This window comes from Pleurodeles waltl, chromosome 7 (assembly GCF_031143425.1).
Source record: "Pleurodeles waltl isolate 20211129_DDA chromosome 7, aPleWal1.hap1.20221129, whole genome shotgun sequence".
NCBI lineage: Eukaryota > Metazoa > Chordata > Amphibia > Caudata > Salamandridae > Pleurodeles > Pleurodeles waltl.
In genome coordinates this window covers 571,818,994-571,835,427 of record NC_090446.1, presented here as the reverse complement: position 1 = coordinate 571,835,427, position 16,434 = coordinate 571,818,994, and the positions used below count along the sequence as shown (strand labels likewise).

Sequence of the window (16,434 nt, the reverse complement as noted above, 5' to 3'; positions counted from 1 at the left end):
GTTGGGGGTTCGGTCCCTTCCCCGACCCCACACGCACACACCGGAAGGGGGACCACACAGCACACTCAGGGACAGTGGCGAAACGTGGTAGGATCTGCAAAAGAAACAAGTATGACTTTTCTTGCAAATAACATTTTTCATTTAAACTGCACCCTTCCTCTTTCTTTCCCTGTTTTATAATCAGCAGGACGTTTTTGGGGCCCTTTGTTATAATTTCTGCAGGTTTTGGAGGATCACTTGGGGCTTCAGCCCACACATCAGCACTGAGGTTTTTATCTGCTGCACCACAGCTTCCCTTTTCTTGCACTGTCAGAAGGGCTGGGGCAGACTCCTTCTTTACCAAACCTCCATTCACTGCATTTTTGTCAAGTTGGGCCATTCTGTCTCCAATTTGTATGAATGAATCAGATTATTTTCTAGGTATCAGCATAATTTCGATTTTTCCTTGGTAATTTGCAGCAATCACTTTCCCTAAAACCTGATCAATTTGCCTCTCCCCAACTGCTCTGTGACTGCTTGCATGACAGATTGCTTTTGTGCGTACTGCACAGTTTTTATCAAATCTAGGGGAATGTGCATCTCTCTCATCTCTGCCCACCTGTAAGTGGCTTTTTCTCTCAGCTGTTCACATTTCTGGGGCACCCACTTAGCCATCCCCACTAAGGCAGAATTCTGGGTGTACACTTCTCTCTCTGAGTTTTTCTCATTAACATCTGCAAGGTAATTGAACCAATTAGATGCTAAAACATTAGCAATGAACCAAAAATCAGCGTAAAAATGACACATCTCACGTAGCTCTTGCTTTAAAATCTGACACACATTATACAACGCTGTTCCTTCTACTGTGCCAGAAAACAACATTTCAGTCAATGAATCATTAGTAAAACAAACATGCTTTTTATCTTCAGTGGACACGAATTCAAATGGTGCACACAATTTCATTGGTAACTCTTTTACCTGTGGTACTCTAGCCCTGTCTTGCAAGTACCAGATCCATTGTATGATTTTAGCTAGGGGCACTATTTTCTTTCCTTGTTCTTGAGTTACATGTACATAAGTATTTCCTTCTTGCACTGCGCAAAAACCTAAAGTCTGCATTATTTCATTTGCCAAATCACAAGCGCGCAGCTGCATATAATTTTTCACAGTGACCATATACAAAAGTGTTAGGATTTCTCTCAAATGAGGGCTATTCTTTTTCCAAAAATCAAACAAGCTAATGAAAGTCGGCTCTTGCTCTAAAATCTTTCGTTTTACTTGTGCATTTTGCAACGGTAACTCGTAAATCACATTCTGGTCTCTCTCGTCCGTGTTATCAGTTAAGGAATGCATTTTGGCTGCCAAAAACCCTGGCTCACATGGAAACTCAGTGCAGCTCGGAGCTGTCTTAACCCCCTCATTACTGGAATGGGACAAGAAAGATTCTTCAAAAACAGCCTTTTTATAACTTTCAGTCGGGCTAATTTGCTCACGTAAATTCCTATTTTCATGTTCCAACTTCCTGCATTTCTCTGTAAGCAGATAAAGGTATCCAGACCTTTCTGTCATCATTACTTCCAAAAGACACGTTTTCTACATATGTACAACAGGAATTATTTCTCAAAGCATTATCAGGCATTTTAGCTACACATGCATCTTCAGACATGGTCTGCAGTGCTTCTGTAATTCCCCAAACAGAAAACAATTCACAGTTTTTCTTAGCACCATCAGGCAGTTTATCAACACATGAATTCTCAGGCATGGTCTGCCGTGCTACTGTGATTCTCCAAAAAAAAACAATTTCTGTAATTCTCCAAACAACAAAAACAATTACACTTTTAAAGTGTGCACTTAGAAATCTACTAACTCGTCAACACCCTCTTAATCACCTCTTAATGACCGACCCCACTCCTGGTACCAATTGTAGTGCTTTCCTCTTATCTAGTTTCTAAGCACTAACATAACACAACAGAAATGCACTTCTGAGGTCAAAGAAGACTTTTATTGTTGTAATTCTTCCCCAACCACAATATTTATGAATGACGAATTAGTAGCTTTCAAGTCCGCGTTAATCAAACAAAATATATCAGTTTGCAATATACACAGCAGGTTATATTTATAAGATATTGAATGCAAAGCAAAACAAATACTTCACCGTGTGGGAACTATCTACAGCTTCATCTTTCTAAGGTCTGCAAGCTGATGACCCCTGTCAGCCGCGAGAAAGAGAGATTCATCTACCCACACGGGATTGCTGGCAGCCTGCGCCAAGCTCCAGCACGAGGCCTGGCAGATTCGAATCTGACGCTCTGCAGCCTGTTACATTCGTTACAAAGGTGTGCCCCCTCCTCTCAGACCTGGGAAACTGAGCAAGCCTTTTGGAGACTGGCCAGGTCTCCAAGACTACTCCTGTTCCCAAGCTCAAGCAGAGAGAACAACACCCATGTACTCTCTCTTATCATGTCTAGTCTACTGTGAGAACAAAACATCTTGGTTCTCTTGTGCAAAAACACAGCTTGGAAAAATACAGCTTGGATTCTCAACTGCAATGTCTAACTCCACGTTAAAGGCAATAGGCAGCTAACCTAGATATCAAATGCAATGTCTAGTGTCATGTCAAAGCCAATAGGCAGCTGAGCTGAATACAAAATGCAATGTATAATATGTCAAAGCCAATAGGCAGCTGAGCTGAATACAAAATGTAATGTATAATATCATGTCAAAGCCAATAGGCAGTTAAGCTGAATACAAAATGCAATATATAATATCATGTCAAAGCCAATAGGCAGTTAAGCTGAATACAAAATGTAATATATGATATCATGTCAAAGCCAATAGGCAGAATATCTAATAGCATGTCAAAGTCAATAGGCAGCTAAACTGAATACATCATGTCAAAGCCAATAGGAATGCAATGTCAAAGCCAATAGGCGGCTAGACTGGATACAGCATGTCAAAGCCAATAGGCAGAATACAGAATGTAATGGCTAATGCAATGTCAAAGCCCATAGGCGGCTCAACTGAATACAGAAAGTAATGGCTAATGCCATGTCAAAGCCAATAGGCAGAATACAGAATGTAATGACTAATGCAATGTCAAAGCCCATAGGCGGCTAAACTGAACAAAACATACCATGTGCTACTGGTGAACATTGAGCAACTAATATGCTTAGTGGTGAAACACAAAGTCATTGGTCAAAACAAAACTTATCAAATGGCAGTACATCCTCCCAATCTTGCTGAGGCTGAAAAGCCATTGAAAGCAGATAGAGGACATTGTCCTCTTCTGCAGCACAGATGGGTGATGTATTCCTGAAGGCTTGAAGATTGAGAGACTATCTGAGTTCAGGCTTGTAAGTGATAATCTGCAATTTCTGAAAAAAAGGGTCGCTGTCCTGTGTGCTGCGAGATTCTACCATCATTAATTACCCAATAGGATCATTCGGGGCTACTTTCCAGATTGAATGTGACAAGTGATTTTACCATCCTCCTTAAGTGTGACTCTTAAATATTGATGTACTTGTTACTAGTCACAAGGCAAAGTATTTTGGAGATGACCGTAGAAACCAGGATAGCAGCCTATCTTGTTAACATGCACGTGACCAGCAAGGCTAAAAGCTTTCGGTTTAGTCAGGCATTATAGTGCCATCGTTCCTGGTTGGCAAGAAGTTGTGTAAAGAGAGAGGCAACTTTTGTTCTACCGCGATGAAAACAGAAAGTGTGTTAAGAATCCACTTCTTGATGATGTACATGGAATAATAGTTTAGGCCACGTTGAAGCCGATCTCGCCCTACTTGTGTGCACTTTGGAGAGTGGGAGCTGGAGCGAGGGTTCCACTGGCTTAGATACCTGCGACCAAAACATTTTCTACAGTCTGGACATATCAGCCTTACAATCCTCCTATCAAACATTCATTTTTGGATCAAGAAAATTAAAAAGACAAAAAAGTTTTGTCGCACCAAAAATTGTGGGGAAAACTTGTCTATAACCGGGATATCCCTTCTTACGCACTGAACTGGAAGAAGCTTTTCATTTACATAGGACTACAATGCTGACAAAACCACTACTGGTTTCTTGCTGCCTTCTGTCCCCCTGTCGTACGTGATACCTTTATCCAGTCCTGGCCTTTTCGCCAACACCACTTCGCATGCTTAGTATTTTAAAGCTGACCTTCAAGTTAGAGAAAGCAAAGTCGCGCTGAATGAATTCCTGGAGATATCAAGCATGATTTGGGCCTTTTGACAGCTCTGCAAACACAGACCCGTCACACCCCTCTTCCCATTGAAACCATGAGTTCATTAGCATAAACCCTTTCATCGTGAAGAACTATGACGCGTTCCACGTTTTATAGTTATAGATGGACGTAACAAAGAAAAGGGTCCTCCAGTATTTACTCTTCGTGGTATTTTTTTACTTCCTACGTACAGCCTGCGAGCGGCTGCTGAGCCTGCGCCCAGCAACAGGGATGGGCCATGTTGCACACTGGGTTGGATTCCTGTCCGGAGGCGGCCGCGAACTGAATCTGCCTCCGCCTTCCTGTAGGCTACGGAGAACGTGCGGCGGCTTTCGCCGCGTGGTGAGTGCTAAATACCTTTGCGTTCCCGGTAACTTTCTATATTAGCATTTGTGCTGGTCATTGTGTCGGAGCAGAGCCGAGTGTCTCTTGCCGGCATCTCGCGTACGTTGATAATTAAAATATACATGACCTGCTCGTGCCCTGCTGTTTTTTCCCGCCACTCGTTCTTTCCTTCGAAACAGAGTTTGGAGCACACTTTGTTTTTTTGCACTATAACGATCTGTACTTTGTATTGTGCCCATGTCGAAGGTATCTAGATTACATTACTCTCGAGTTACGGGGACATAGTATCTAGCCATCGGCCTGTGTTTAGTAAATGCAAGGCATTCTGGGGGTTGTAGTCCTCGGTTACCTTAATGGAACTGATTGGAAATACTTTACAGAGGGAGAAAAGTTGCAGTTGAATGCTGTGCCGCTGACGATACGAGATTATCTGATAACTGCGAAATCGACTGGCCTGGGAACGCTAATCTGTCGTAATTCACCAAAGGGGTGATACCTGTGGTGACAGTGGCCAGGGTTTGACGTGCCATTTAACCGTTCTTACATGATATGGGCGATAAAGTTGCACAATTTTAGAGCAGAGTATCCGTCGCCTGTGCCTCCTCGTTAACTTTAACTGAAAGGGTTTGGCGTGACCCGAGCAGGCACTGCAGTTAATTGTACCGGGTACACCGTTAGGCAAAATCGGCCACGGACGTTAGCCAAAACGTGCCTGGACGCAGAAGGATAGGCTTTGGGAGAACCGTACTGTCGCGGTCTTATTTACGTAGCTTGCGATTTATACCCCAGATGAGGCACTGAAGCGTATTTGCAGATGGGAAGCAAGGTATAGGAGTTTTGTCGTTGAAAAAATACCTGCTTTGATGTGCCCATTGTACGTAGTGTTTGAGCATCATGCATGAACATCAGAGTTGTTCCATGTTTTTGTCACAGCGCCTTGGGTGTGTAGAACTTGGATGTCTAAAACTGTCAATTGTTTGACTAGGCGTCAGTTTTTTTTATTACAGTCACGTACAAGGTAAAATAACTAAGAACCTGAAGAAGAAAATAAGGCATAGATTAATTTCTAAACAAAAACAAGCTGACTCAAAATGGATAGCTATTGGAGAACATGCGATTACTAAGAACTCGAAGTTCTGGCCTTTGATATTAGAAGCGTATCCGAGTAGGAAGGTCACTGCCTTGTTCTATCAGCCACGTAACCTGGGCCCATTATCCAAAGAAAGTGTTCTTCAATAATGAGAGATCCAGTGAAGCTTTTTTTAGTAGAAACCACAGAGGCTAATGCCTATAGTGAGTATTGCCCTCCCTCCGCTGTCAAGATTAGATCCTACATTTTAAAATAACTGTGTTCGAGTGCTTTGGGCCCAGATGCGATCTCAATTTCGGTTTAAAAAAATAGATTTTACTTTAGTCCCAGTTTCTCCCTCAGGTATTTAAATATTGCTATGAGAAGAGAGTATCCCCCCCCCCTCACGACACAGCAGCAACATTCCACACATTTTTAAAAACGGAGATGGAGGCTCCCCAAGTAGTTACCGCTAAATAGCGCACTTGGATCCAGTGAGGAAACTCTTTGCCAAGAGCTTACTGAACAGCTACAAGAATGGGTAGCTGACAAGGAGAGTCTTCCCAGAGAACAAGCTGGCTTTAGGACTAATTGTTCTCCCTCCCTATAACATCTCAATAATTTAGGTAATTACATAAAAATATGTGAAAACAAAAGGTCAGTTTGTATGTGCATCTTTTGGAAACTTCTCAACTGATAACGATCTGGTCGATAGAGCAAATTTATGGAGGACGCTCTATATTCTAAGTACTCTCCATTAGTTGCTTCACTTATTAGTGAATGACTTATCGACATGGTACAGGTTATTCTGGGTGGGACCCTGGGTCTCTACAAAAATCCAGATAAACAGTGGGCTAAAAAAAAAAGTTGCTTTCTTTCCTCTTTACTTTTCTCCCTATATGTCTGTGACCTACCGGAGGCTCATAAGACCGACCCTCCCAAGGTAGAGGTACGGAGGTGTGGAATTTTACAAAATATCTACTTGTCCATTAGACAGGCTGCATAATAAATCTACTTGCCCTGTAAAATATCCACTTGTCCCTTTGATGCCAATTATTGCTGCAACAAATTATGGCAGCAATTTCATTACATAAAAGCTCTGATAAATAGCCTCTCTGACTATGCCAGGGCTCATCCAATAGCTCTGATAATAGCCTCTCTGACTATGCCAAGGCTCATTCATTAGTACTGTTTGATTACTAGCAATTTCCTTTTGCCACTTTTCCGCAAATCACATACTGGGGTTGGAAGTAGTGGTGGGCAGTAGTTCCATGAATGGAATTCCCCTTTGAATCTGTGAAATCTTCTAATTTGCATATTTTAGGGATTTTCACCAGCTTTTCTTTGATATTTGAGAAAGGATGGAAATCAAAAAATATTCACCTGACCAAATCTATGCATTCATATTTGCTCATGCTAAAATGCAGTTCACAAATATTTTCTATGAATACGATTTACTGGCCTACTTCTGTAAACTCTTGTGAATTCACTAAAGTGATAAATCTGTACTAATGCATGGACATATATCATAAGTGCACCTTTGTGACTTTCTTTAAGAATTGTGCCCCTAATTGAGTCTGACGTTAACCAAAATTCTATCTATCTGTTGCTGGCTTCATTGTGAGTGACTGCTTTCTGCTCTGTCACAAAGAGCATATCTGCAGACAAAGGAGCTTTGTTTAATGGCAGGGACTTGTGAGCAATATGTGCTTTTTGAGACCAATTTTTTTTTCTTTTTGACAATATTTGTTAAAAAGTTGCAAATGCAGCAGCGCCCAAACAATAACGTTTTGAAAAAACCATGTCAAAACAAGACGTATGTTAACAAAATCAAAAGGCTGACCACCAATGTCGGACCTATTGGCTTTGCCAGTGCTTGTTTATTTTCATGTTTCCCATAATCTTGTTAAATATGATTATACTGATTGCATGCATGCATCAACACATTTTATTAAATGATGCTTCAAAGAAATGGTACCTAATATCTTTTTACCTATTTTTTATTTTTCTTGAACATTTTATTTTGAAAGCAAATAATCAAAATTGTTTTCAAGCTTCTTCAAATATTTGCATCTAATCAGAGAGAATCGTGGGAGCATCATATGTAGCTTCATATTGTTAAACCTTTCAAACATCTGTGCTCATTTTTATGATAGAACCACTCTCAGTAGTGCAGTCCGAGCATACAACATTTCCTTAGAGTGCTCAACCTAATAATTAAAGGCTTTGCATTGTTGAACCATAAATACAAACTTGAATAGCATTAACCTATAGACACAAATATTACCTTAACTTCAGACAATGCTTTTCCCTGATCCATAATGTGTTACTATAAACTGTCAGGGAAAGGCTTTGTGCTGCAGGGGTTTGGGTCTACTTGTCCTAAGGTCAAAATAAACATGAAAACGTCTTGTCCTTGACCCCAAACAATATGTCCTGGGCTTCGGGCTATAGGAATTCTACATCCATGTTTATAGGAAGTATGCTGTTTACTGTATGCGGGTGATATAGTTGTATTAGACCTGAAGCCTAATTTCCTACAAAAAAGGCTTGAGATACTCAAATTCTACACAAGTAGCCATTTAAAAAAATGAAACACATCTAAAAGTATAGTGTTCAAAGGCAATCGTCACCTTAAGAAAGTAAATTATACTTGGCATCTGGAGGCTGAAATACTAGAAGAGGTAAAGTTACACATATAGCTTGGAAAATATTTTAGTTCTATTCTATCTGAGAGAAATCATATAAGCCATGAGCACACCAAAGCCACAAATCCTTCTAACCAGCTCATATTGTATTATAACATCCAAGGCCATAAGCGCTTTTTCTTTCTACTTCAGCTATACAGTGTAAAAATCCAACTTTGCTCACTTTATGCTTCAGAGGTTGTGAGCATTACTAGTTGGTCTTTTCCTGGACTCCATTATAGGTAAAGTTCTTTGTGGACTAAGTATTTGAACACCTTAGCTCCCATAGCAAATCTGCGCTTAGAAATGGGTCTGGTGAGTACATTTGTTTTGGGCCTAGGGGCAGTTCAACAGTGGTGCTTCTGGCTGATCGATTCCGATGATAATTCCCCAAGGATGCTACTGTGTAAAGAAGTTTTCATTGAACACATGCAAGACAGCATGTTTGGGAAAAACTTTCACGCTGCCTTAGGTATTTTTAAAATTAATCAAGCGGAACAGCCATGTATGTCAGAATTTAAGATATTTCTTTAAAGTAGTAGTGCCACGCTGAGTTTGGAATTAGACAACACCTTTATGAAAGAAACCCTAGAAACACACTGGTACGGGCGTCTTGCAATATTAAGATAATGCACCCTCATCTGACTTGGAATATTGCTCATAATGTGCGATGACTGATTCTACAAATCAGATAGCAAATTATACCATTAAGAAGTATAACCAACTCTTTGGAGGGAATTAGGAAAAAGAACCCTGTTTGCAATTTATGTTGAAATAGAATTCAGTATTTAGATAATGTAGTCTTTGAGTGCCCTATACTATGTAATCCCCAGACAAGATTTTTAAAGCTGTGTTTATATGTAATGGTATTTTCACTGTTGATAATAATCGTTGTGACAAAAGTACCTGTTTTAAGATATTTTTTTAGTAGTTTTTAAAAATGTTATTGACTTTGGACTAGCTTGCCCTCTAATGTTGATTGGCACTACTCATGAGCAGATGTAACTTGTTAAAAGATAGATTATTATGTGTTGTTACAGGAGTAATGGAAAGTACAGTGTTTTTCTTCCTCCTTCAAATGTCACAGTAAGGAGCTAGTGAAATGCTTAGAAAATGTTGCAACTTTTGTGAAATGTATTACGTTATTAAGTTGACAAACTTAATTGAGAGATATCTGTTTCATCAAAATGTTGTCATCCCTAATAAATGGTTACAAAACCAATAAAGGTTTTTTTGTCTGTAGAATGATTATATTGGGTCCGTAAGTGTGTTATCTAGAGAACACATTTTGTATCCAAGTCTTTAGAGCACATCACAGCTCAGATAGGTAGTTCCATTTCATTTGAACCACAGCCAAAGAAGAATTGTCTTAGGTTTCTACAGTTTCTTAATGGAGCAATCTTTAGCTGAAGTTCCACTTTTCTCTGGTGAGCCTCTTGTTAGGTCCCATTTGTCTGGCAGGCACAAGGAGCTCTTTAAGTGTATGCATTTGCAAGTCAAGCATGCCATTTTGAAGATCCATTGGTCTTCAGCTAGGAGCCCATTGCTGAAAGATCAGAACGGATAAGATGACATCTAAGCACTGAGTGCCGGGAATCATCTGGCCTTGAAATGTTATGGTTTATGTGAATGGTATTGCCATTGTCCAAGCATGAAAGTAGGGTGGCTTGCACTTACACCCTGCTAAGGGATGAATGTAAGTTTCCCAAAGTTCGTTGTTGATGTTGAGCATCCATCAAAAGTTGTGATGAACCTTGCCTTTGAGGATAAAGCTCAGTGACTGCGTTCAGGATAACAATGGGAGTAACTTCAACTGCTCTGAGAGACTTTATATGTCTGTCTGGGCCAGTTCAATGTAGATAAAGGGGACAAATAAGGATTAATTTGGTTGAATGTTATATGGAGTAGGGACATCACATTCTTAGGTTGTCTCCAGGTGTAAGACAGATGGCATTCTTTTTTGACAGTTGTGACTTTTAGATACAGATGTGTAATATGTCTGTTGCTGCATGGCGCAGATCTTCAAATGTTTTTGCACTGAGCCCCTCCTCAGTAAAAGTTTTTGAAATTGGGCTCCCCACCAAAACTTCATGGTAAAGATTGGGGGAGTGAGAAGGGCATGGCTGATCACAGTGGGCAGGGATAATAATTTCATTTAAGGGGTGTTTGTATGTAGCTCATAATCCACACTAACTGTAAACCTTATACAAGAGCAAATGCATCAAACAAAAACAGAATTGGCCAAAAACACTACACCCCTGGCCCAGATACAACTTCAGCTGTTGCACTATTGATAGTTGCAGCCCAGAGAAGCAAGCTATATCTTCTTCTTCTTTCACCCCTTCCACACCACACCAAACCATCACTTCAATCTTGAAACAGGTTATGTATCACTTTCTGAAAATAATTGTGCTCCCGCATTTTGCCCACATTTTTGCAGGAAGGGTGCTCTCTACCTTAATGGTAACACGAAAAATGAGCCACTACACCCCCTTTTGTAAAGTAAGACGTTCATATTTGTGATGCAATGGACTCCTGAGTCCCAGTGCCATTGCGGCTGCTTCATTAATCGTAGCTATTACCTTGCAAAGCAGGCTCTCAGCTATCCTTCTCACTCAGTCTCTCTCTGATGCCCAAACCACGGTGTCTCCTCTGCTTCAAATTTTCCTTCTCTTTGGCCATTGCCTGAGGCCCAAAGCAACACTGTCAGACAGAGCCCTTCACGACAGCAGATCCGGCTAACTCAACCACCGCATCACCTGGTACTCCCTTCCAGACATCTCTGTTGGTCTCAGCAGGCACTTTCCAACATACCCCGCATAATGAAGTCCTCCATTCTTTCACTTACCTGGCATCAAAAAGTTATAACATCTTACCCCTTCATCTCAGACAGTCGCCATCGCTGCCTCAGTTCAGGAAAGACCTCAAGACCTGGCACTTCAACTGATCTCTGAGGGCACACCCCTCAACACCTTGAGACCCTATGGGTGATTAGTGTGTGAGGGGGGAGGGTAAGCCTACTAGATGCCAGGGGATTAAAAAAAAAAATAGTGGGGTGGTGGCTACCGACCAGTATTGGCATGGTTATGTCCCTACCCCAAAAGAATGGGGTAACAGTCTTTCAGCCCTCCTCTGCACACTAAAACATGTTATCCCACGGCAAGCAAGAGGACATTTGATTATTTTGGGTTTTGGTTTTACATTTGGGCCATGAGAGCTTGCCTAACTCTCAAAATTGTCCCACTTGGAATGGTGAGGGCTGCACTTTTTGGACGTTTGGACGCTGCCATGTAAAAATCCACAAGACCTAGACACATTTGAGAACCAAACATCTGGGTAAGTTCAGGGCCCTGCAAACCTCCAACTTTGCTTGAATTCACATATATTTCCCACATTTTTGTGATGGAACCTTCCGGAATCTGAAGGAATCCACAAAATTCCTACCATCCAGCATTGTCACATCTATACCGATAAATATTCAGCCCCACTTGTCAGCCTAAAAATATTCTTTCAAACTGCCCTTTTGGACCCGCTTTGGTCCCCCCTCCATTTCAACATGTTTTTGGCTCTTCCCTGTCACAGGCACTTGGACCACCTACACAAGTGAGGTATCATTTTTACCCGGAGACTGAGGGGATTGTTTGGTGATAGAAAATTTGTCCCGGTGCGGTGATCCTGCACAGAAATGTGAGAAGAATGTGATTTGTTTTTTAGCTAAATTTGAGGTTTGCTGAGGATTCTTGGTAAGAAAACACTGGGGAATCCGTACAAGTCACTCCTCCCTGGACTCCCTCGGTGTCTAGTTTTCTGAAATGTTTGGGTTAGGTAGGTTTCCATATATGGCTGCTGAGTCCAGGACCAAAAATGCCCCCCCCCCCTTCACCCAAAAAACAGGAGTTTTGTATGTTTTTACCCACACAAGTGTGAGTATCCATTTTTATTGGGAGACTTGGGGGAACACTGGGTGGAAGGACATTTGTGGCTCCTCTCAGATTCCAAAACTTTCTGTCACCAAAATGTGAGGAAAGTGTTTTTTGTCCAAATTTTGAGGTTTGCAAAGGATTCTGGGTAATAGAACTCAGTGAGAGCCTCACAAGTCACCCCATCCTGGATTCCCCTAGGTGTCTAAATTAAAAAAAATGCACAGGTTTGGTAGTTTTTCCTAGGCGCCGGCTGACCTAGAGGTCAAAATCCACAGCTCGGCACTTTGCAAAAAACAGCTCTGTTTTCTTTGGGAAAATGTGAAGTGTCCACGTTGCGTTTATTGTCGCAGGCACTAGGGCTACCCACACAAGTAAGGTACCATTTTTATCAGGAGACTTGCGGGAACACAGAATAGAAAAACAAGTGCTATTGCCCCCTGTCTTTCTCTACATTTATGTCCAGTTGAGAATTGCACTGTAATTCACATGCTAATATGGGGACCCCGGAATTCAGAGATGTGCGGATAACCACTGCTTTTCAACACCTTATCTTGTACCCATTTTGGAAATACAAAGGTTTTCTTGATACCTATTTTTTACTCTTCATATTTCAGCAAATGAATTGCTGGTTACCCGGTATACAATGAAAACCCATTGCAAGGTGCAGCTCATTTATTGGCTCTGGGTACCTAGGTTTCTTGATGAACGTACAAGCCTTATATATCCCCGCAAACCAGAAGAGTCAAGCAGACGTAACAGTGTATTGCTTTCCAAAATCTGACACTGCAGGCAAAAGTTACAGATTAAAACGTGGAGAAAAAATTCTGTTTTTTTCACCTCAATTTCAATATTTTTTTATTTCTGTAGGAAAACTTTGTAGGATCCACACAAATTACCCCTTGCTGAATTCAGAATGTTGTCTACTTTTAAAAAATGTTTAGCTTTCTGGGATCCAGCATTGGTTTCACACCCATTTCTGTCACTAACTGGAAGGATGCTAAAAGCAATAAATATAGTGAAAATGGGGTATGTCCCAGTAAAATGCCAAAATTGTGTTGCAAATGTGTTTTTCTGATTCAAGTCTGCCTGTTCCTGAAAGCTGGGGAGATGGTGATTTTGGCACCTCAAACCCTTTGTTGATGCCATTTTCAGGGAAAAACCATAAGCCGTTTTCTGCCATTTTAAATAAAAAAACGAAATTTTAACTGTATTTTGGCTAATTTCTTGGTGTCCTCCAGGGGATCCCACAAACGCTGGGTACCTCTAGAATCCCTAGGATGTTGGAAACAAGGACGCAAATTTGGCGTGGGTCACTTATGTGGACAAAAAGTTATAAGGGCCTAAATGCAAACTGCCCCAAATAGCCAAAAGAAGGCTTGCCACCTGAGGGGGAAAGGCCTGGCAGCGAAGGGGTTAAAAGACTTACTTTCTTAGTTTAGCTGAGAACCATGTTGCAGACAGAGTTGGCTTTCCTTTTCATTCAGGTGAGGGAGGCAGTCCATTGATAATCCTTCAAAGTTTGTTAAAAGCTTGTAAGTTAATTGATGTCCCAAACATTTCCATCCTGAGCAGTGTAATCAGTCAAGGGTTTTTGGAACTTGCTGTGTTGCATTCTTTTTAATAGGTCTGACTCCTTTTCTGTTTTAGGTTGATCCGTATGTGTTGTGAAAACTAAGAGAGAATGGGATGTGGAGATGATAAAACCAGTTAATTTGAACATTATTCTGGTCAGGAGTCTGTCATTATGAAGAATACTTGGTCTAGCATTGATATTTGTCATATGTAAGTTTTTGTTGAACGTTGTCTTGACAAAAAGGTGCAAACTGGTGGTCTGTTGTGAAGCCCCTGTTGAGGTTCCCCTGAAGACTACCGTTTGCCATTTCCACAGTTGTGACAAGACTTATGATGATTTCCTTTAGTTTGGGTTGTTTTTTTTTTTTTTTTAGGTCTCGCCTAGATAGCGCATGCGCAGGCTCTTCGAGTCCTTTTAGTTTCTAACAGTGGGCTTTTGAGGCTGCTCATTGTTTATAATAATATATTGGGTTCATTGTCCCTCTGAGTTGCTTGCTTCTTATTGGTCAGCCACCGTAGGCTTCTTCCTCTTTGTGTGTTTGTACCTCCCTTGGAGCATGAATGCATTACTTATGTCTTACAGCTCCTCATATTTTTATGCACTACTTTTTTACTCTGTGTTTAAGCATTCCACCAGGGTTCATCTTATTCAGCTGCCTCCCTCGTGTACCTCATTCCTCTCCATGTTACTACCTCTCTCCTCTGTGTTGCTTGCCCCCAACATCTATTTTACCAGCCCCCATTGTCTGTTACTCACCCCCCTCCCAATGTCCCTTGTCTGTTGCTTGCCTAACCCACCAGATCTCTTGTCTTTGTTGCTTGCCCACACCCACCCTCATCCATCAGTGTTGCTTGTCCCTAAACACAAATGCTCTCCATTGTCAATGTTGCTTGCCCCTAAGTTGACAGTGTTGCTTGCATCCCTTGTAAGTGTTGCTTGCCCCCATCAACCTGCGAACCATAGTCGGTGTTGCTTTCCCCATCATCAGTGTAGCTTGACTCCACCTGCTATGGTCAGTGTTGCTTGCCCACACCCACCAGCCCTCGTCCGTGTTGCTTGCCCACACCCTCCTGTCCTTGTCAGTGTGGCTTGCAATCCCTTGTCTATGTCCACTGCCCTCCCTCTCTCGTAAATGTTGCTTGCGCCAACCTCCCACCCTTCCTTGTTAGGGTTGCTTGCGCCTCCTGGCCTCCCTCCTCAGTGTTGCTTGCTCCAATTGTTAGTGTTGCCTGCATGTTGGGCCTTCCCTCATCAGTGTTAGTGGCCTCACTGCCCCTCCCTCATCAGTATTGGTTTCCCCGCCCTCGTCACTGTTGGTTGCCCCGCTCCTCTCCCTTGTCAGTATTGGTTGCCCCCCCCCACCTCATTCATCACTGTTGATTCCCCCCCCACCTCATTCATCAGTGTTGGTTGCCTCGTCCATCTTGTCTAGTCAGTGTTGCTTGCTCCTACCGCCCTTGTAGTACATGAAATCTGAAAGCTTATAAGGTTACAATGGAAAATATGTATGTTACCTTTCAGCCCTGACAACGTATCAGCGATTATGTTCGCATGACGAAACATGTGTTGGCTGGAACGTTGACAATAATTGTGAGGAACATGGATTGCATGTCAAAAGAGAGCACCAAAAGCATGGCATAAACACAAGGCGGAATAGAAAAACACATTATTTAATGTTATTCACTCTAATTTGACTTTGAACGTGTGCCTTGGATTTCATTCTTATTGACCAACTCTTTCTAGGGAAATGTGGGGGAGTAGGGTAGATCTCACTTTCCAGGGGCACTGTATACATGTACTACTTGTGCTTGTAATTTTGGTGGGAAGCGGTAAAGCCCTATCACCTGTAAAACACTCTTCAACTTATCTGAGAGAATCAAATTTAGTTCGGTGATTGCCTAGAGAGATTCAGTAGGTCATGAATGTACAGAAATTGGGTTAGTGTGTGTGTGGCTGGTCTGACTTGCATGGAAAACTTTTGGTCACAGATGAGTCCTGCATAGAAGAATTTATGTTCTCGGTGCTCAGGGATGGCATACTGGAATAATCGAGAAAGTGCTTAATCCATGATGAGCTTTTTATGATGTGTAAGGCTCTTTCAAAATAGGTGACTTTTTATGTTCCCCCTCAATATTGCGTACATTGGCCTGGTGGAGAATAGATGCGCTTTTTCAGAGAGAGTCAATGCTAAAAACTGCAGGCAAAGTCCTTCTAGCTGTGGAGTACACAATTCTATACATGTATTAGCTCCTATGTGGCATTTGTAACATTTCTGATATTTGGTTAATCCGTTTTTGTCTCTCTCTTTGGTTTTCTGAAGTCACAGGTGGAAAAAAGAATTTGAATATAAAGTTATTGCACTTCTGTTCTATATTTCGCTGAAAGCAGTATAAGGGGTGACTGCCAGTGCTTTGGTGGAGTGGAGTTAGTATGATTGGGAAAATGATGCGGAAGACTCTGCCCCTTGTCCCAGCACTGTGGGCCAAATGAGCCATGCGTGGGATGACAGTAGTATGGAAATACTTGGGGGCATGATGGAAGTGATCACAAGCAAGGACATGTGTGTTTCCCTTTTCATATCATATCACATGGGTATGTTTATACTAAGATGTATTGATTTAGCC

The 16,434-nt window shown here is 41.6% G+C and overlaps 1 protein-coding gene across 2 annotated transcripts in view; it reads left to right on the top strand.

Moving 5' to 3' along the window:
- PKMYT1 (protein kinase, membrane associated tyrosine/threonine 1) overlaps positions 1-16,434 on the top strand; it is a 304,511-nt gene that overhangs the window by 71,788 nt on the left and 216,289 nt on the right. The window contains exon 1 of one of the 2 annotated variants that reach the window (XM_069244354.1): positions 4,429-4,555. The exons of the other annotated variant lie outside the window; for it this stretch is intronic. The gene's annotated coding sequence lies outside the window, so the exon portion shown is untranslated. Of the gene's footprint in view, positions 1-4,428; positions 4,556-16,434 lie in introns of those variants that run through there. 2 annotated transcript variants of the gene reach the window in all.